The following is a 21,885-nucleotide window of genomic DNA, read 5'->3' on the forward strand; positions in this document are numbered from 1 at the left end:
CCTAAATATCACAAAAATGCGAATTACTAGGTAACTTAAAGATATACTGTCACCTGTTCCAATTGTGCAATAGTTACTATGCAAAGAGAAAATCTAACCAACCACAGAGTTTAAGCGGGTGGCCACTTTTTAAAAACAGCGCCCTCACATGGGCATTTTGAATACCAAGGAATGCCCTGACCATACATGGGGATATTTAGATTACAGGTGGTTGTATACCTTTAAAGGGCTAGATGGTTAATATTTCATAGGTTACAGCACCTATTGCAAATTAACATATACCTCATAGATTATGTACATACCTAATTCTAGGCTAACCAATAAGGCTAGTGCACTAATTTTTGGTGCACATGCAGACACTCTCGAATCTGGGTCCGAAATTTGCATATTTCTAAACTATGCAAATAATATGTTAATGAGGTTTGGTCATCCGCAGGTACAATCCAAGCATTAGGGGAACGCTCCATTAACTTAGAAGTACCCGACTAACCCGAGCTTGTTATCAGAGGATTAATCTCTATGTCAACATATGCGAACAGATTACCTTTAGTGTAAACAAAACATTAGCACTGCCTGAACTACTTTTAGCATGGCCAATGCCAGTCGGCGCCTGACTTGATGATGGCTCCCTTGTCCGGCATTCTGGATTTCCGACCAGCGTTAAAAGTGCCGTCTAGCACTTGCTGTTACTTTGAGGTCATCATTTAGTTCATAAAATTGCATGAAGAGTTTACAAAAACAATGGTACTATAGAATCCCTTTCAATAAAATGCTGTTAATTAATGTACGCTGATTTGCATATAGAAAGCTATTTTAGCTGGTTGAGGGTACGTTCACAAAGATCATTGCCCTTTGAGCTAAAGTTTTGCTGTCGCACAATATCTCTGTACGATCGAAAGGAGACAACTGAAGATTTTTTGCTTTGTATGAATGTTTATTACCCTATAAAAGAAAGTACGGTAGCGAAAATCAGCACAACAAAACAGGACTTTTACTAAAACGTACTCTTTCAATTTCAGTTCAGACTCAATGAGTGGTATTGCGGAAAGGTGCATGCAATGCAATGAAAGTCACGAGCAAACTTTGGTGTCAACGGATCCAGTCTTTGAATTATCAATGAACACTCACTTATTTTTCTGGTCAAAGAGCCAAAGGCTACTTGTCCATCGCAACAAGCCCTCTGTTTGCAGCGTGTTCACTTTTAGCCAGATGCCGGCCAAATTGACCGGCTACTTCCGTATTTTGGCCAGCTACTTTTCAGCGATGTTTCGCTCTCTAGCCCCGAAATTCTGGTTTTGATGATAATATTTTGATATTTTGTTGTCTTGCAAGCCGGAGATAACATTTCAGAAGTGCCGATGTGGCTATATGTAGTCTAGCAATTTACGCCCACGAATAGCGGACCATTGCCGAATAAAGTCGACATTTGTTTCTCTCAAATGCGAAAGAGAAGAACGAGTCTCAAACGCGGAAGAGAAAGTCGACGCTTGAGAGCTTTGGTTTTCTGCGTAAGAGTAGGGCCTTGTCTGATGGGTTTGGTAGGTTTTTGATCAAAAGTAAAGCGACCAAACGTTACTGAGTCTCATTTTTATGTAAAACTGTGAAAGAGGCTCCCCACCTAACTATCCAACTATCTTGTGAATTTTGCGTACGGTCTCTCGCTGCTGCCTCAGCTGAACTCGGCTACATACTCGGGTATGTAAATTTGGTTTATCCCCAAGTAAATCGTCTTGTGCAGAGTTCATAGTTTGTATACATATTCATAGTGTATATCTGCATTCTGATTGGAAGTTTGAATGCTTTCTGACCTTGCCAACGAAAACGACGCAGTGTTTAATGCTGGCGTGCAGCACTGAGTAGGGGCAAATGCGGAAGTAACTTGTCTACGAGTATTTTGCTCTAGCGACTGTTTATTTGAAGATACCAGGCTATCATTCTTCACAATGATACTTGTTTTGCTATTTACTTCCTTGGTAGGAAGTATTAGTGAATTTATGTCATGAAACCCGTTTTTTTACCATTTGTGCACGGCAACATCGCCGAGGGAAGTGTACGCCGTACAGCATGTACTGTGTGGGTTTCACACTGTGTTGGTATACCGTACCGGACTATCGGCTCCATGCGTGAATACGTGATGACATACCTATTAGACATATGAATTTATTAAGCTTAGAAGCAGTCATTTTCAGTCTAAATTAAAATTGTTTAAATTCAATGAGAACGCAGTTGAACTTTATGTATATACACATGTGTATCATTTGTTTTAATGATCAGCCACCTTGGTGTTAGTAGTAACATGGATGTACATCCATGGTAGTAATGTACAGACAACAGTTTGTGAATGACAGAAAATTGATCAGGATATACATCAGTCATCGGAACTGTCTCCATCTTCTTCTTCGTCATCTTCATCTGTGTATTCTACTACTTCAACCATGTTTTCTTCAGCAAGATCATTTGATATTGATCTCATCAATTTCTTTGATTTCCAATGCTTCTGTGGTTTGCCTTTGTTGGTTTTGTCAAAAACAATGTCATCAATTAAGCTGTCACTCTGATCTCCAGTATTGGCACAATTTAAACAATTGCATGCACCCTGGGCCACAAGCATTATTGACTTTGTACATTTGCAAAATTATTTTTGCACCCAGATTTTTAACATTACACCCTTTGGTATAGAATGCCATCCTTTCCTGTACTTGGGACAAATTTTCTGGTGAATCCCATATGGGTGATAACTTGTTACCATTGACAACATAGCCAGAGTTGTCATATCCACGTAAGACAATCTGGCCCCTTTCTGACTGTGACCATGAATCAGAGATGAAACAAGTTCTGAGCCAATGGTATTTTAAAGCTGTTGGGTTTGGAATTAGATCCTCCTCCCTCTGAATTCTAACTTGGATGGTATTTCTGATTTTTTCAAGCCACTGAATATGTAATTCCAATTCAGTGTCAAATGTTTCATCTCATTTCATGGCTTTAAACTGGTCATATGGGCTGTCATGTTGTGATTCAAACTCACTGTGATGTTTCTGGTAGTAAATAGTTCCAATTAAAAGAAAGAGAGATAGGCCTTTCTCCCAGATGCCACTCTCTGTGTCTGCAAGAGTGCCTGAGGTCGCGGTGGCAATTCCACCAGAAACAAATTCTGAATATTGGAAAAATTCTTTCTGAAATGTTGCTTTTCCACAGCCAACAAAAATGACAAAAAAGTCACAACCGGATGTGATTTATAGAGAGTTTGGAGACATTTTGCTCTTATGTCTTGATCAATTTAAGCAAGATCTGGATCATTTGCTAAGGCTTTAATTAATTTATTAAATGTACATATGACTGATCATCTGCACATGCACTGAGCTGTATAAAGATGTTTCTGTCTGATAGCTCAGATGCCATCAGAGGTAATCCGATGTGGTAAACATCTGTATCTGGCGAGTATATAAGTATGTTCTTTTTTACTGAAACAGGGACATGGCGCCATATACGTGTATCAGTTTCTTCATGATTTGAAAAATATGCAGGGTATTCATGAGAAGGGTAATTTCCACTCACAATTATTGCTTTGTCTTTCTTTTGCCCATCAAAACCCCCCTGCAATGACAAACTCCTTGTCAACTCCAAGGTAGGGCTTCAGAAAGTCTGGAATTTCTTCACACAGAAAATTCACCAATAACCGCTTAGTTTTTCGTCACCAAAAAAACCATCCAATTTTCTTTTGGAAGTACTGTTTGCAGGTCAATTGATTCATATATGCTGTACATTTTTTTTGCTTTACCATCTCTACGCGCTCTTTCCAAGTCTTTAGGACTTGGTAAAGTTTCAAAAAATATAATATTACAAATTGATCGGATCTTCAACGTTCAAAAATTTAGTTGGGGATTTACAACACACGGCAAAATAGATGGACACCAGCAAGGGATGTCAGCAAATTTTTTTATTTGCTTCTGCTTGTGACAAGAACAAGTCTAGATATGGATGTCAGCCTTACCTAAGAATACTTTCAATGATGTGTCAGTCACATTTGACCAGCATGGGTAAAACTAATCTTGTAGACAAAAATCTGGATAATTCTATGCTATAGATAAGTACTTTTAATAAAAGGGAAACCCTGATTTCTCTGCCTACACAATATGCATTTTGATTGTTATGATAATGGTTTAATATACTGTTTAACTCTTACACTGTTTAAACTTAGTAAACCAATCACCAGATAAATGAGTACTGGTATTCTTATTTCCATTTTGGTAGGGGCGGATTGTTCTGGGGAACACCATAGGAAACACTCTATGATTAAATTAATTCATTGTTTGATTTACTGCACAAGTTTGATGAAATTCTCAATTTTCCATGTTGTCAGCACACTTGTAAATGTGGAACAAACCACAAAAAAAAAAACAGTTTAAGACTTCACTGGACACAAATAATGACACCACTGCTCAAGTGTCATCAGGCTAGGCTGACAAACTGAATCAATACAGAGCATATCATGCTAAAATACAGCAGCTAATACTGAAAAATTCTGAAATCTTATGCATTTATGTAACTCAGAACTGCAAAGTAAACAACAAAACCAACATCTTGTCCACACCATTGTTAAAAATAACAGTGACTGACAGGCAAAAATAACAAAACAGCAAACATGGAATTTTATCCATTTTCATATTGGCCATTAAAGGGACAAAGTCACTCATTTTTGACCAAATTTTGGTCCTTTTAATTTCTGTTGTATATATGCTTTTCTGCTGCTCACTGAAATAGGCTAAAACTGCAATCTCTGGTTGTCACAGCTCAACTCATATGCATGCATGGAAGGTATTTACCAAAAATTTTAACATAGTTAATTTCACATGTTAATGTGTCTTATTAAAGATGAAAATGAATTGCAATAACCAGAGAGTGAGCATATTTCAGTGGGAATAATCCATCAAAAGAAATTTAAATGGCAAAATAATGTCAAAAATGAGCAACTTTGTCCCTTTAACTTGGAACATATCTAGTACAGATTCTTGTAATTCAAGTGTCAAGCAGCATGACCATTACACTATTGAAGTATTAAAATGGTGGCAATGAATATTTTTTAAAATTGGTGCATTGACAGACAGTACTGTAAAATGTTGACAAAAATAGCTTTGTCCAAAGTATCATAATATTAGCCATTTCTGAACAGGATGTAAGATTACACCACCATGTGAACTCACAAATATTTCCAATGAAAGTGCAGTCCTCTGATGAGTGACGCCGAATCATGTACCAGTATGTTGTACACCATGGAGGCAGACACCAAGCATAGCATTATGTGAAAAAATTTAAAGTCTTTGTACTAGATCATGACTGCTTAACAAGATTGGCAGTCTGCTTGTTTCAAAGCTATTTAAAGCTTTCTTCTGGGCCTATTTGATATCATACTTGACCCTCTGGACTTGACCTGCAAGCTTGGTACGTACATTGTATTCTGGAAAATGCCAGTAACTTTTACATTATTTTAAGTCAGAGATTCGTCATACAAGTCATTAATTTCACTCAATTATTTCTGTCTGTTCTTCCTGACTGTCAAAATTGATTGAGGGTCTAAGTATTGAAAGTACTTAATTTAATGATGATTTTCATAAATATGTTTCACTTACAACTGGACTAAATTGTCACAACTTCCAAGTGTGACTGTGAACATCATTCTGTATATATATACAAATAACTTCAACGCATTCAAGTTTGTTTACAAGTGTCGCGCTGTACCAAGAAGTTCTCTGGACGTACACTGTACATTTTAGCCTATCATTTTCAGGAAATAAAGGTCTGTATGTTTAAATGATTGACTTCTTGGTTTATGAAAAATATATTAAGGATCAAGTTGTGTGTTCGGCGTTATACAGCCTCCTACCCAGGCCGTATATTTGGACTTTATTTCCTCTCCCAGCAGCAGCTTCATCCAGTGTTTGGTGAGTTTTGCAATTTCTGCTTTACCACACTCCTTAAGTGTGTTGTTGAGCAATAAAGTAAAGTATAACGCTGGTAATTAACGCACAGCCCTGCCAAGCAAAGCTAGGAGCTACCACACTCTTTTGGTAGTACCGTGGTATCATATATTGCCTTACGTAGCTGCAGTTTCGAAGCTGAAGGTTTTGCCTTTTTTCAAATTTAAGCTTTTAGTTTTTAGGATTTGATCAAGTTGACGTCCTACCTAAACACCAGTCCAAATATTGAGGTACAACAGCAATATTGCCCTATGCTAGGAGGATACAGTTGTACCGTATGTGCACCACTGTCGCTACGCGAAGGCTACATGTACTTACCCAGAAGAGCTCTCCCTACTGGGTGCATAGGCCTTTACGTTGCGATTGTGGTTGCACCTGTGTGTGATGAGTATGCCATTGTTGGAGGCAATCAAAGCAGCCAATAGCTGAATACTCTAACCATTCTCCTAGGGCTTAGACTGCTACACCAAGTCAATGGCATATATCATGTAAAGTAGGCAGTAAATATGTGCCCTTTCACTTTGGCTTTGAAGTGCAGATGTGGAATGCTGTGATTCAATAGGCTGTCCAACAATTCATATAATGAATGCCCAAATTGGCTTATAATGGAGTAGAGCACACTTATACTCCACTAAGAATGATTGTAATAAATAATGTTCTTCAAATGTTTTCTTTTATATTAATGCACAATTGTGCCTGCCATTTTTTCTTATGAATTATAATTTACATTTATCAAAATATTAGTGAAATTCATAATTTTGGAATGTATCACGTTGACCATTGAGGGAATACTGCAGAAACACGATGTGACATATTGATCTCCACAGCAATATAATTTGTTCAATGTACAATATATTGAGCAGTTTAATCTCTACGTGGGGAGGAAATAATGGAAAGTATGTTTTAAAATGTATTCCTGGTACAGATATACAACTACATGTGTGTGCATGACCCCATTATTCACTGAATTTATTATATTTCCAATAGACCTGTGTAGTCAGAGAACTGAAAATACATGTACATGTGCTCATTGCACTCATATCAAATCCAATTTTACAAAATGTACTATGTGTTCGAGTAGACAATGAAAGTTTTGTTCATGTTGCCCTGTTTGTGGGGAAAGGTCAACAGAAAGGCTATTCCTATTCATGCAATATTTTAAGCAAACAATTCAAAGTATCGTAATAGATTGAATGCTATAGTGTGAAATTATGATGTTTTAACATTGAAAATACTTTGTCAATTTTTGTGCCTCATTTCTTTGCATTTTAAACATATCACAGAAAGCACAGCCTAGATAAGAGAGGATAGACTGATCCTGATTTGACACAGAAGTGGCAAACACTATTTCATGATAATCAAGTCTTCTTTTGTCAATTTTTTGTGCCTCGTTTCTTTGCATTTTAAACATATCACGGAGAGCAGCCTAGATAAGAGAGGATTAGACTGATCCTGATTTGACACAGAAGTGGCAAACACTATTTCATGATCAATCAAGTCTCCATATTCTGAAATGACATTGGGATTTCACCATATTTAACCAAGTTCAATCTGAATAGTGATCAACATGGCTAATTCACTGTATAAATTACCCACATTAAATTTCAACAAATGTCATATATCCTGCCATCAACAACACAAATGAACACTATCCATTCCAAAGATAGTACCCACGTAGTAAAGCCAATATAAACTTGAAAAATGCCACAAGTAGCCATACCAATCAGATGACTGTACCTAAATATTTAATTTTACTAAAATCATTTTTCTAGAATCAAAATTATCAATTATCACACCAAAGCTTGCTCTTAATTTCAAACGATAGTATCTCTAAAAACTAAAATTCATGTACCTAAAAAGTGACTGATGCAGGGTGGAGCTTGGCCTTAAACTTTAAAGGGAAGTGACTTATGCAAGAGAGGGAACTTTGTTGATCAACAAAAAGTGGAATGAGAAATAATATTGTCAAATAGAGGTTCAAGATTGACTACATCAGTAGAACAATGTAAGATATTGTGGTAATATCCAGCAGTGTTTTTGTTAAGGGCGGTACCTATAGGTAAATGTTACCAGGGTCCCCAGTCATTTTACCAGGGTTAGCCTTGGTATATCTGTGCAGTCTTACTAGAGGACAACAGAAATTTATCCAGGGTTCCCATTGTTCCCCAACCTTAGCAAAAACACTGTCCAGTGTTTATTAACAAAACCCACTACATGGTACAATGTGCAGCCAGAATGCCATGAATCATAATATCCTTTTAATATGGTGGGTCAGCTGTGAAACAATAGATTGGATTTGCTATAAACTTAATGGCGATAAGAATGGCAACAAGAGAGACAATCCTGTTTAAGATAATGGTGGGGAAGAGATACACAGCGAGTTGGGAATGAGCACTTAATAAAAAGTAAGAGGCAGTGTGTGAGTGATGTCATGTGACCATAATTGCCTACACAAACAATTTTTTTCTTCTTTTAGTGCACCGACAACAAGCCCAAAAATTTGTGTCCCCCCCTTAGAGGATTCAAAAAATTGTGACCCTCCCCCAGGCTCAAAAATTTGTGACCCTCCCCCAAATCCCCCTGGCCCTCCTCCCTGCTAATTTACGTCCAGTCCCTTATGGTATAGATTAAGTAGTCTTTGAATGTTTGATGATGGGATCTTACAGTGTTTTTGTTAAGGCTGGTACCCCAGTAAATGTTACCGGGGTTCCCCAGCCATTTTACCAGGGTTCCTCTTGGTATCAATGCAATCAGATCAGGGGACACAGAATTGCTACCGGGTTCCCAAATCATTTACCTCTTTTCCCCAACCTTAGCAAAAACACTGTCTTATTGGCGCACACTGAATCAAAACATACCTTCAAGTATTACCATTTCAGCTGTCCAATTCTCAGGCAGTGCCTCACTTATGATGCTGCATGTGTCATATCTTTTTTGTAATACTTAAGTTGTGTTTGATTTTGAGCTTTGATGGTGCATAGACCCATCTGCATCACAGATTGCACGTGGGAGGGGAATAAATTGCACAAAGCCTTCTATGGCACACCAGATTTTATTGAGTGAGCAATTTGCCTTTTTAAACAGGCGTCAACTATTTTTTTTGTCAGCATCAGCTGTACGTGTTCTCCTTTTACTACAACCTTCCCTGAAAATGTTTTTAATTTTCTCCTCCTCACAGGAGCTTCTGTACTAGGTTTATGTAAAAGCCTAGTAGAGATGTAGTCTGCTAGAGCTCTTTGACCTACTTCATAAAATGTCATCAAGTCTTCCTGAACAACTTTTCCAAAGATTTTTTTCAGGGGTTGCAGCAAAAACAGAGCTCTCACAGATTTTTTAGCTCCGCTGTCAGCGACGCAGAGCTTATCAAATAGGTTGATTTTCCGTCGGTCGTCGTCCATCGTCGTCGTCCGTCGTCGTCGTCCGTCAACAATTGCCTTCTCCTCTGAAACTGCAAGTCCAATCGCTTTGAAATTTTATATGCAGTTCACTTGGGGTGACCACACTTAAGTTTGTTCAAATCGTGGTGAAATTTGCATATTTGTATTTTTGGGGCAATTTTTGGTGTTTTTGGTAAAAAAATCTTCTTCTCTGAAACCGCTTGTCCGATTGCTTTGAAATTTGATATGCAGTTTACTTAGGGTAACTTCAGTCAGATTTGTTCAAATTATGGTGAAATTTGCATATTTGTATTTGTAAGGCAATTTTTGTCATTTTGGTAAAAATATCTTTAAAAATCTTCTTCTTCAAAACTACCAGTCAGATAGCTTTGATATTTGGTACATATGTCCCTAGGGATGATCTATTTCAGATTTGTTCAAATTGTGCAGAAATATGCAAAATTGCATTTTTAAGGCAATTTTTGCCATTTTTGGTCAAAAAATGTATTTCTCAAAAAGTACTGGTCTAATACTTTTGAAATTTGGTATACACTTTTGTATAGATGAACTGAGTAATATATATTGAATTTCTGATGAAATCTGAAATTTTGTATTTTTGGGGCAATTTTTGCAATTTTGGTCAAAAAATGTGTATTTCCAAAACTATTTATTTGATAGCTTTGAAATTTGGTATACAGGTTCCTACAGATAAACTACATGATATTTATTGAAATGTGGATGAAATCTGCAATTTTGTATTTTTGGGGCAATTTTTGCCATTTTGGTCAAAAAATGTGTATTTCCAAAAACTACTCATCTGATAGCTTTGCAATTTGGTATACAGGTTTTTACAGATCACCTTAATGATATTTGTTGAAATTATGATGAAATCTGCAATTTTGTAATTTTGGGGCAATTTTTGCCATTTTTGGTCAAAAAATGTGTTTCTCAAAAATTACTGGTCTGATAGCTTTGAAATTTGGCATACAGGTTTCTACAGATGAGTTCAGTAATATATAATGAATTTCTGATGAAATCTGTAATTTTGTATTTTGGGGGCAATTTTTGCCATTTTTGGTCAAAACGTGTATTTCCAAAACTACTCATCCGATAGCTTTGAAATTTGGTATACAGGTTTCTATAGATGAACTAAATGATATGTATTAAAAATAATGATGAAATCTGCAATTTTGATTTTTTGGGGCAATTTTTTCCGTTTTGGTCAAAAAATGTGTTTCTCACAAAAAGTACTGGTCTAACAGCTTTGAAATTTGGTATACAGGTTTCTATAGATAAAGTTATGAACTAAATTTGATCTCTTGAAATTATGATGAAATCTGCAATTTCATTTTTTGGGGCAATTGTTGCCATTTTTGGTCAGAAAATTTTATTCTCAAAAAACTACTCATCAGATAGCTTTGGTTGACATGTTCTTAGGGATGATCCGATGTGATATATTCAAAGTATGATTAAATCTTCAATTGTATATTTTTGCAGCTTATTTTAGCCACTTTTTTCTGGCCTCGCATTGAGCTATCAAAGATTTCCACCTTCCTCATCAACATGTGTAAAAAATAGTTATTCTCTACATAAACACAGCGGAGCTATATCGGCCGCTAGGTCGCTTGTTTATAATACACTCGGCACAACCCTTCATCAGTCTCCCTCATTCCCTTCTGCATTTATCTGTATCTGTACACTTTTGCCACTCTTTTCGGGGGTTATTTCAGAATGCAGATTTTTAAGGCATGAAGCCCTGAAAGGCAAATACTTTGCCATGTTGTCAAGCAATTCAGGAGAGGGCTTATGAACTGCAGTTTTGACACTTAAATTGATAAGTTGTTCATGGGCTTCATCAAGTGCAAGCTCTCTCCAGCTGAAGCCAGTTATGCTTGTTGTAAATCCCCCAGACTGCAGGTGATCTAGGATGCAAGATGGTGCTTGCAGCAAATCATGGAGATGCCTGGTAGGAGACGAAGATACTAGGTTGACCAATCAAAAGCATGATACAAAGGGGCTAGCTGCTTGATTGATGCCATTCTCAGTTGCCAATTACTGCTACGGAAAGCCATGTAAAGAGAGATATAAGCAAAACAACCTCTGTGCTCAGGGAAACAATATCTCACACAAAAAGATCTCATTCATTTTACTTTGTATCACCTGCAGTCCAGCCAATCTGGCATTAGCCTGATACCATGGATTTAAGGGCATATTTTCATTGTCAAGGTCACAGAGGTCCTAGTCACTATCAAGCCATTCTGTGTGTAAAAGCAATGAATACAGACCATCCCCTTGTCAAATGATTCGAAAAGGTTCAACATTCTGATACTTTGAGCCAAATGTGTACAATAGCATTTTGTCATGGGTATATATATCTGAACAGGACATTTCAGGGCATAGCATAGACAGAGCAGCTCTGCGTAATCACCAGGTACTGTACTGAGTTTGACCTTTTGTGACCTTTCAAAAAAGTAAAAAAAATCAATGGTCAACAAGATGTTTTGTTCATCGCTTGGCAATATTTCTCAAAATACGTGTCTCATCACTAGCTGCCAAGCAAGACAGCAGTATAATTTCTTATCACAAGTTCTAGCTATTTCAACACAGCTAGACTTGTAGGATCTTGCTTTAAACTGCCCTGATGGGCTAGTTTTCTGAGTACAGGATGTGCAGCTATTGCAAAACACTAAAACAGTGAAGTGGACTGACATTGGTTGACCTACATCAATATTTTCAAGACTTGTTATGACAAAACTATCTGGGGTGAAGCAACCGGCAAAGTTTTCCTTGTGGGGTACTCAAAACTGTCCTATTCATGGTATCTCTGGCCTTAGACTTTGAACAAATCATGCCAAAAGAGTTGCGTAGGGTAATTAGGGAGCCGTCATTATTTATGGCCGGGGGGGGGAGGTCGGAGGAATCTGAGATGGGTTCACTCAAAAATCGTAAGTTACAAGGGTAGGGAAAGACACTAAGGGTTGTCGATTGCCCAGGGCAAGGGAAAGTCACGTTCGGGCAATTGAACCTCCGATGCCAATTGCCCTACGGGACAAGTGGAAAAAAGTAATTACCTAGAAATCGAATTCACGAGAGCGATTTTCTAGCGAGGGAACACGGTATCATATTATGTCATTGTGAACATTTCCATAAGATTTTTTCGTAAAATTGCATGAAGAATTGATGAAAAGAATCATATAATCACTTCCAATAAAATGCAATTCAAACAATACCACCGGTTAAATACCGTACGCTGATTTTGCATATGAAAAAGCTGTTCAGCTGGTGGAGCGTACGTTCACCATAGTTCATTGCATTGACTGTGAGTTACGGTGTCTCACAATATGTCGATACGGTAAAAAAAAGAAACACACAGCAGTTTTTGTGCTTTGTATGAGCGTTTATAATAAGGTAAAAATAAAGTGCAGTGGTGAAAAATCACCACAAAAATGGGACTTTTACTAAGACGTACTCTTCAATGTTAACTTGTTGAGTGACAGTGGATGGCATCGTGGCAAGACCGCATGCAATGAAAGTCATGAGCAAGCTTAGATGTCAACGGGTCCAGTCTTTGAATTTTCAATGAACACTGACTTAATTTTCAGGTCAATAAGCCAAAAGTTACTTGTCCGTGGCGACCATTGTAACCTCTCTGTTTGTGAATTTTCCCATTCTAAAATGACTGTCAAGAAGCAATGGGAGCGAGATTGACATCGCAAATTCAGCTTCCAAAATACATTGAAAAACACCGACGCCTTAGGTTGCTGGTTTAAATTCTATTTAGTCTCTGTATGAGCATTAAAGACCACCGAGGTTATAAGAAAAACATAGCCTCTAGCCTCTTGAAGAAGGACAGACTCTTTTCTAATAATTTAGCGCAATAAAAAGTGACATTTTGTTCAGGGCTATATCAGTGATATCAGTTGTATTTTTGATACTGGAGGCAATGTCTTCAATGACTTGCTAAAGGTCATTATAAGTCTTGAGAGATTGCACTTGATGTTTTTTCATTTTTTCAACAATATGGTAAAGTTGCATGTAACATTTTCCACACAGTTGACTTTTTCCATCAAAACTAAAATTCATGTAGTCACCATGATCATGGAGGAGAAGCCATTGATTAAGTCAACATTTGACGGAAACCGCACATTCGATGTAATGCGCTTTCTACAATCTGGCATGCTGCAGTATTTTCAGTTTTTTCCATCCATGTATTGAAGTGTTCTGGACAAAGACACACTATGTCAGGAACGGAAGTATCGATATCACTGGAGTAGAGATTAAACTGTGTGAGAAAGAGGTTTTTGTCATCAACATCAGTGGAGTGTAAACCTGGGCCAGTTAAAGTACAGATTAAACAATAGGCCAAACCCGGAATTCGAATCGACCACGGTACAAACAAAGCCATGTGCGCAAACGCGCACAGACGTACGTGTATTTCTATACGCGTTCAGTACACATGTGGGTTTGTTTGTACCGGCATCACGTGATTATTTGGGCGTTCTGAGTATGTAGAATGGCGTATGCATCGCGTCCTTTTTATTCCGGAGTAGAACCATTGGCCTCTGTGACATCAATATTGGTGCTTTCTCATCATCCCCTCCATCTCTTCCAGAAAATTCTTTATCTATATAAAGCTAGGCGACACGCATTGCAGAAACAATACTGTTCATTCATGCCCCTAGATTTTAACCAGCTCGGACATATTCCTCTGGTTTTCCCACAACATGGTACCATCTGTTTGTTTTTTTATCCCACATTTACCACATGGACCACACTTATTCTTATCTGGATGAGTTTTTGCTTTATGTGACCTCACATCTCCAAGTCCAGAGATATTGATCAAAAGCACTTTCTTGTGCAATGTGTGTGACTTGAAACAGCAATACAATGGCTGGTCTTCTGAGAATAACTTAAAACTATGGTAGTCTCCTGTAAACCGAGACTGTGGGCCACCTCTTTCTGAATATCACATGAAAGCGATGATTTTAAAGGAAGAATAAATTCTTTGCCTTCTAGCACAACAGTTACATGGTGCTTTTCAAATTTGTGGCATCTTTTTAGCACATACTGGCCAAGTCTGACAACCGTATTTCAATATCAGAGAGCAGGCCAATGTTACTTTTACTTTCCATGACATAACTGCATCAATCCTTTTTCAACAGTATCTTCTTTGACAATGAATGTGTTTTTTGTGCACTGAGCATCCTGTTTCAAACTTAAAACCCCTCGACTATGGAGTTTCTGACAAGTGAAACAGCTTTTGAAATCTTGACCCAGGCTCTGTGTACACTGTTTAGATTTCCCAGGCTCTGTGTACACTGTTTAGATGTTTTTTCAGGGACAAAGAAATATTCACATGGTTCAACTTTGTGCTGTTGCATATTGCAGTCTTTGAGTCACAAAATTGGCAAAAAATTTAATATGCCACTTTTGCGATTGGCCTGTAATATTATTAAGTTGCCCTCCATTTAAGAAGACTTGCTGCCGCAAGTTTTACTTCTGTCAGGGGCAACCTTCCATGCTCTGTGGCATATGGCATACCGTAGTTTATGCAACTTCTCAATAAAGCATCCTTACTTGCACTGCTTGATATGGCTAAGGATCCAAACACTCTCCTTTTTTCAACAAAATAGATTTCTTTCAAACATTTAATTCTTATTTTTCAAAACTATGACAAATGATTTCAAAGTACGTGAATTTCTTGTGGCCAAACGTTACCATAAACTCAAACTGTTAGTAAACATAGATACAGGTACAAAATACCGGTGAATATTGTAAGCCATGTGCCATTGCCAGAACGGGCTGTGGTAGGTTATCAGCCACAGTATATCTGCAACAAAATGTAAAGACACATGTATTTCGGTAAGTGGATCATACTTAAACAAACAAAACCATCATTATATATATTCTTGATCACAAATTTTGCTCAAAAAATAAAAGATTACAACAACTGGGATACTGAAAATACGCAATGATATGTGATACCAACGCGTCTCAAGCTGTTTGCGTGTGCATGGCCACCATATTTATTGGATTTAACGGTATTCAACACCGAACAGACCTCATTTCAAAGGCGTGTTAAATTCATATTTGTCCGTTTTGAACACCAAAACTTTGCAGAAAATCATAGTCATGAGATTCAAATCCGACCAAACCTGGTTGCAAATTAAATTAAATGTCTTGCCAACGCAAGCGACGCAGTGCTGTATAAGGCGAGGTCAACATGTCTACAAAAATCGTATCTGGTGATTTCTACAAAAGATTTGCCCTGATTGTTGAAAAAATTTACATAGGTCACGACTGGAGGCAATATAAATGGCAAGGATATGGAAAATTTCCATAAATACTAACCTTTTGCAGTGTTTTTTGCCGATTTTTCTAGCCGTGAAACATGGTGTAACGGTCATCGAAACTAAAGAGAGGGCGCCCTTCATTTGAAGGAAATCCCTTATTATGCATGAAATGAAGGACCCAACTTCGAGAGTGCGGAAACGTTGGATCAAACCATTTCGCCAATATGTCAACTGGGTTGAAGGTCATTGACCGTAAATATCACATAAATATGAATTACTAGGTAATTTAAACGGCTAGATGGTTCATATTTGGTAGGTTATAGCACCTTATGATGAACTGTCATACACCTCATCAATTATGCTGGGGTCAAAGGTCATTACCCTTAATATCACATAAATGTGAATAATTAAATAACTAAAAGGACTAAATGGTTCATATACCGGTATGGCAGGTTAAGGCACCTAATGGCACACTATCATATACCTCATTAATTAGTCCCCACAAACGAACTCCAGGGACTTATAGATTGAGTTCCGTCTGTAAGTCCGCGCACATGCATGCCTTCCCCTGTTCACGCAGATATCTCAGACAAGGCTTGGTCAATTTCTTTCAAACTTTGCACAAGTATAGCACCAGACTCCATACAGATGTACGTTGATTTAATAGTTTCACAATATGACCCAAGATGGCCACCTAGCAGCTAGTTTTTTACAAGTTTTTCATGTCTTGAGCCGTAACCAAGACATGTGTCAACTGATGTCTTTCAATTTGGTGCAAGGACATTAACCTATGTCGTACATATGCTTGTAGATTTTTCTTCTGATACAATCCAATATGGCCGCCCAGTGGCCATTTCATTACAATTTTTTCATGTCTTGAGCCATAACCCAGTGTGTCTCAACTGATATCTTTCAAAATTGGTACAGGGACATGGACCTATGTCATACATATGCATCTCTATTTGTTAAAATACAATCCAATATGCCCTCCAGGCAGCCATTTTGTTACGATTTTTCATGTTTCCAGCCGTAACCCACAGCGTAACCCAAACATGTCTCAACTGATTTCTTTGAAGTTGGTACAACGACATAGACCTATGTTATACATGTTCATGTTGATATTTATTGTGATACGACCCAATAGAGTTACCAGGCAGCCATTTTGTTACGATTTTTTTCATGTCAGAACCCTTTTCCTGCCAAGTCCATATTTCACCATCAGGTCAAGATGGTTAAAATTAATGAAAACAAAATATGGCGTATTTTAACATAATACTGTACATCAATTGAAAGCTGTTGAAAACATCAATACTATAAACTTGATTTTTTTACTAAAGATGCTATAACAGACCAAGCCAAGTGTGTGAAAATACTTCATGTTTTTGGCTCAATACCGCTTTTTACTGACTTGGCTGATGGGGAAGTAATATTTAGTCTTAATACTGTCTGGCAGGAAAAGGGTTAAGCCATAACTCAGACATGCCTCAACTGATTTCTTCCAATATGGTACAAGGACATAAACCTTTGTAATACATGTACCTCTCAATTTTGTTGTCATATGATGCAATTGATAGCTGCCAGCTGGCCATTTGTTATGATTTGTTTATGCCTTTAGCCATAACTCAATACGTCTCAACTGATTTCTTTCAAAATTGGTACAAGGATATTAACCTGTGTCATACATTTTTATGATACAATCCAATCACACTTATTTATTGATGCCTCGACATGAAAACAATCACTGGATTCACAGTACAATAGCCGGCTATTGAACCACTCTTTTTTGGGAGTGGAGATTTAGCCGACTGGTTCTGTCTCAGGCCTCTCAGCTAGGCGACTGATGCCGTATGTTGTGGGTTCGCATCCGATTGAAAACTATCCGTATTTTCTATCCTGGGTCGGTAACACTGCTGGTGGACAGAATTGTCCCCGAGGTTATTGTTCGCCCAGTTAAAGCGATGAAATTTGTTTCTTAGCTTCGATAAAGTGTGTATGTGCGATGTATGATAGTGAGCATGCGAGCGTGAGTGCTTCACGAACTCTACAACGTGTTGAAAGGTCTCAGTCAGAAAAATGTAACAACTTAGCCGGCTATTGAACCACTCTTTTTTGGGAGTGGAGATTTAGCCGACTGGTTCTGTCTCAGGCCTCTCAGCTAGGCGACTGATGCCGTATGTTGTGGGTTCGCATCCGATTGAAAACTATCCGTATTTTCTATCCTGGGTCGGTAACACTGCTGGTGGACAGAATTGTCCCCGAGGTTATTGTTCGCCCAGTTAAAGCGATGAAATTTGTTTCTTGGCTTCGATAAAGTGTGTATGTGCGATGTATGATAGTGAGCATGCGAGCGTGAGTGCTTCACGAACTCTACAACGTGTTGAAAGGTCTCAGTCAGAAAAATGTAACAACTTAGCCGGCTATTGAACCACTCTTTTTGGGAGTGGAGATTTAGCCGACTGGTTCTGTCTCAGGCCTCTCAGCTAGGCGACTGATGCCGTATGTTGTGGGTTCGCATCCGATTGAAAAACTATCCGTATATTATACAGACTTCATTTGAATGCTCTATGAAGACTGATGTCACAATTCTGAATGGGGACTATGTCATTGACAATGACTTCAACAATAACAATGGTGATTACTACAGAATGGGTGTGTTGATAAATTACATCAAGCAATTGTTTGCAGAATACAACGAGGGCCACTGTTATAATACACACAAAACTGAGACAATACACCTTGAAAGTTTTTCAAGAGTTACTGGGGCTTTAATCTTCTTGACACAGATCAGGTCTGAAAAATTATCATTCCAGATTGATGGCATTTGTAAATGAGAACAACGAAACTAATATATTGACACAACATATGTTGACTTGTAAAAAACTGGGTATGTTGGAATTCACTATGGAGAGCAAGAAAATGGCATTGCCACACACACCCACAAAAACTGAAAATACCAAGCAATTAAAGGTAGTGGCCTGCCTGTTAACTTTGATAAAAAAAATAAGTGCTGCCCTGTGCTCTACTTTGTGAGGACTAGGTGCCATCTGCTTCCAATGGTAACAGAATTCACGTATTTTAACTTCAGTGCCTTCAAAAATAACAGTGTAATTGATTCTAGCACTTATAAATTGCTTTGATTGATTGATTGGTTGATTGATAGATTGATTGATTGATTGACATATCAATTGACAGCTAAATACTTCCATAAAATACAGGGATATACAGAATCTGTGGCAGTCATATAATTGGAAATTAATTTGTGACAGCATGATTTATCTCTCTCACATATTTATGATTACTGTCGGAAAGATGGCAATAAGAAATTAAGATTTCATCTTGAATATCCTTTGTATACGGCTAGTTTTCAATCGGGTCCGAACCCACAACATACGGCATCAGTCACCTAGCAGAGAGGCCACAGAGAGAGCCGCTCGCTAGTGCAAATTATCTGCAAAAAGCAAGTTCAGTATTATGTGTTGCATGGTCTTACATGATGGTGCTCTTTCCTATGATTATTAGTTGCGAGTGAGAATATGCAAAGGAACACTATCCACCCAGGGAGTCATATGGAGTCCTCTGCAGAAAAGAACAAGAAGCAATGTGAACATGATGAAACTTCTGAAGGTCAGTGATAGTCAATGATATACTGACATATATGTACCTGTAACCAGTAAACATCTATTGGATGACTTGCCATGAAGGTGACATCACAAATCTGTTCCTTGAGCATGTAACAGTAGATCAACAGAACATCATGTGCATAGCATAGAGTTTAATATTATTTGATTGTCTTCCTTGTGTAATACCTAGGGGGAAAATAGCTTTCCACATGAACCTGTGACCCCACAACTGTTAAATCAGCTAAAGACAAACAGATACTGGTGTGCAGCATATTGAGCTGCCTTGTGGGGTTTGTTTGTATTTATGTAGGGATTGCGTTAACCCCAAATTTTGCTTTGCAGACTCCCTATTTCGCACTAGGACCCCTACAACTTTTAGTGAGGAAGGGTCCCATTCTTCAGAGAAATACAGATATTTGAATTTGTTGAGGCCTGATTTTATGAACCATTTTCTCTATATTTCCTCACTATAGTTCGAAAAAAGCCTGTTGGCCAGTAAGTACCGTGAACTGAAGCAGAAGGAGCCGCCATTGACAGCTATTTCATGTCTCACATCAGAGATAATTAAACAGTCACAAAGGCCGAAGCTGAACAGTATGCTTAGCAAATGAGAAAGTTCTCAGCAACAGAAATTTGAAATTGCTGCAACGGCATGTAAAAAGCAGAGCAATAGCATATGAGAGGAAAGCAAAGAAAAAATTGTAGAAGACGTATAATGATAGCTGTTTTGCTTTCAGATTGTTAGATTACCTTGACACTGAGTTTCTGTATGTAAAATGTTTTTCAGAGTTAATATTGTGGAGTTACCCCATGAGGTTAACCACATGGTAAATTCCTAGCTCCGTTGCTTTCGGTGTGTTCGAAGACAAACGAGACATTTTTCTGATATAAAAAGTGAAGATATGGTACCATATATATTTTTCTTTTCGAAATTAGCCTTTTTGGAGTTTCCTCATGAAGGTTCTTTTTGGCCTTATCAAGAACCCAACAAAATTTGGAATTTGACATGCAATGACTCTCATAAGGTAACTCCAAAAGTGTAACTTTGAAAAAAAAATATATTAAATACCATATTCTTCACTTCTTTTCTTTCAAAAATATGCAAATGGTGTTTTAAGCACATCAAAACAAACAGTGTTAGGAATTTATCATCTGATGAATATCTTACAGCAACTCCAAAATTTTAACTTTGAAAAAAATGTCAACATGAAGCACCATTAGTCTTCAACTTGTTATCTTCCAAATATTCCCAACAGTTTCTCTTTGAACACAGCAAACCAACAAAGTTAGAAATTTTATATGTGATGAACCTAATGAGGTAATGAAAAAAACTGTAACTTTGAAAAAAAAGTATCTGAAGTGCCATACTCTTCACTTGTTATCTTTCAATAATGTCCAAACAGGTTGTCTTTGAACACAGCAAAACCAATAGAGTTGGGAATGATAGAATCTCACACCCCCAAGGACCTTGGATCAGATTTTGTCTCACACGAGCCGCAGGCTCGTGTGAGACAAAATATCCCCAACTGGTGTGAGAAATCTGATCCCAGGTCCTTGGTGTGTGAGATTCTTTTTCTCACATGACCACAAAATGCGTTAAATTCACATTGGACATGTACAACATTTTCCAAAATCGTGACAAGTCTATCATTTGCCACTGTACTTTGACCTGCTTACTTTGTAGTTCTGTCTGTGTGTTACTCGTCGTGCCATTGGATAACATTTTGCGCGTGGAACAAAACAGACTGTTTATCATCCAATCAGAGCTCGTGTAGTATTTACTGCAGAGTGTGGGACGGTTTCTGAGAGTGTGGGATCAATTTTTCCCACACTGTCGATCCCGCACTCCCAGGGCCAGAAATGTGAGAATTTACCATGTGATGAACCTCTTGAGGTAACTCCCATAATTTTAACTTGGAAAACTGTTAATTTTTTTTCTATCTTTTAATTTAACATGTCCAAACAGTGTGTATTTGAACACATCAAAACCAGCAGACATAGGAATTCATAATGTGATTATCTCATGTTGTAACTCCAAATTATAATTTTTGGGGGTAAAAAAACATGAAGTACCATATTCTTCATATACTACATTTGTTGGCTTTGAAAAATGTCCACTGTTTGTATTTAAAACACATCAAAAGCAACAGAATTCAGAATTTACCATGTGAAGAACCTCATGAGGTAATGCCATAATATTATTCTTGACAAAATGTTTACAACAGGTACCATTCTTTTCAACTGTTATTTTTCAAAATTTCAAAATCCCACCACTTAGCCCTTGAACACAGCAAAACAACAGGGCTGGGAATTAATTACCAGTGTTAGCCTCATTAGGTAACTCAATAATTTTAACTCTGAACTAAAATGTTTACATGAAGTACCATACTTTTTACTTGTCGTTTTTCTAAAATGTTACAAAAAGTTTGTCTTTGAAAACATCAAAAACCAACTTATCTTTCATAATTTCAGAAGTTCAAATGGTTTGTCATTGAACACTGCAAAACAACAGTGTTAGTAATTTACAACGTGATGAACCTCATGAGGTAATTCCAAAATTTTAACTGAAGCAGAAGAAGCCGCCATTGACAGCCATTTCATGTCACACATTAGAAAGAAT

At 37.6% G+C, this 21,885-nt stretch overlaps 1 long non-coding RNA gene across 1 annotated transcript in view; it reads left to right on the forward strand.

The window, feature by feature from the left end:
• Nucleotides 1–20,535, forward strand: part of LOC139128929 (uncharacterized) — a 35,679-nt gene extending 15,144 nt beyond the window's left edge. The window contains exons 4-5 of the long non-coding RNA XR_011551456.1: nucleotides 19,165–19,269; nucleotides 19,739–20,535. This is a non-coding gene — a long non-coding RNA (uncharacterized lncRNA). The remainder of the gene's footprint in view (nucleotides 1–19,164; nucleotides 19,270–19,738) is intronic.
• Nucleotides 20,536–21,885: the final 1,350 nt, after the last annotated feature.

The sequence above is a fragment of the Ptychodera flava genome, unplaced genomic scaffold (assembly GCF_041260155.1).
Source record: "Ptychodera flava strain L36383 unplaced genomic scaffold, AS_Pfla_20210202 Scaffold_79__1_contigs__length_559180_pilon, whole genome shotgun sequence".
In the NCBI taxonomy this organism is placed as follows: Eukaryota; Metazoa; Hemichordata; class Enteropneusta; family Ptychoderidae; genus Ptychodera; species Ptychodera flava.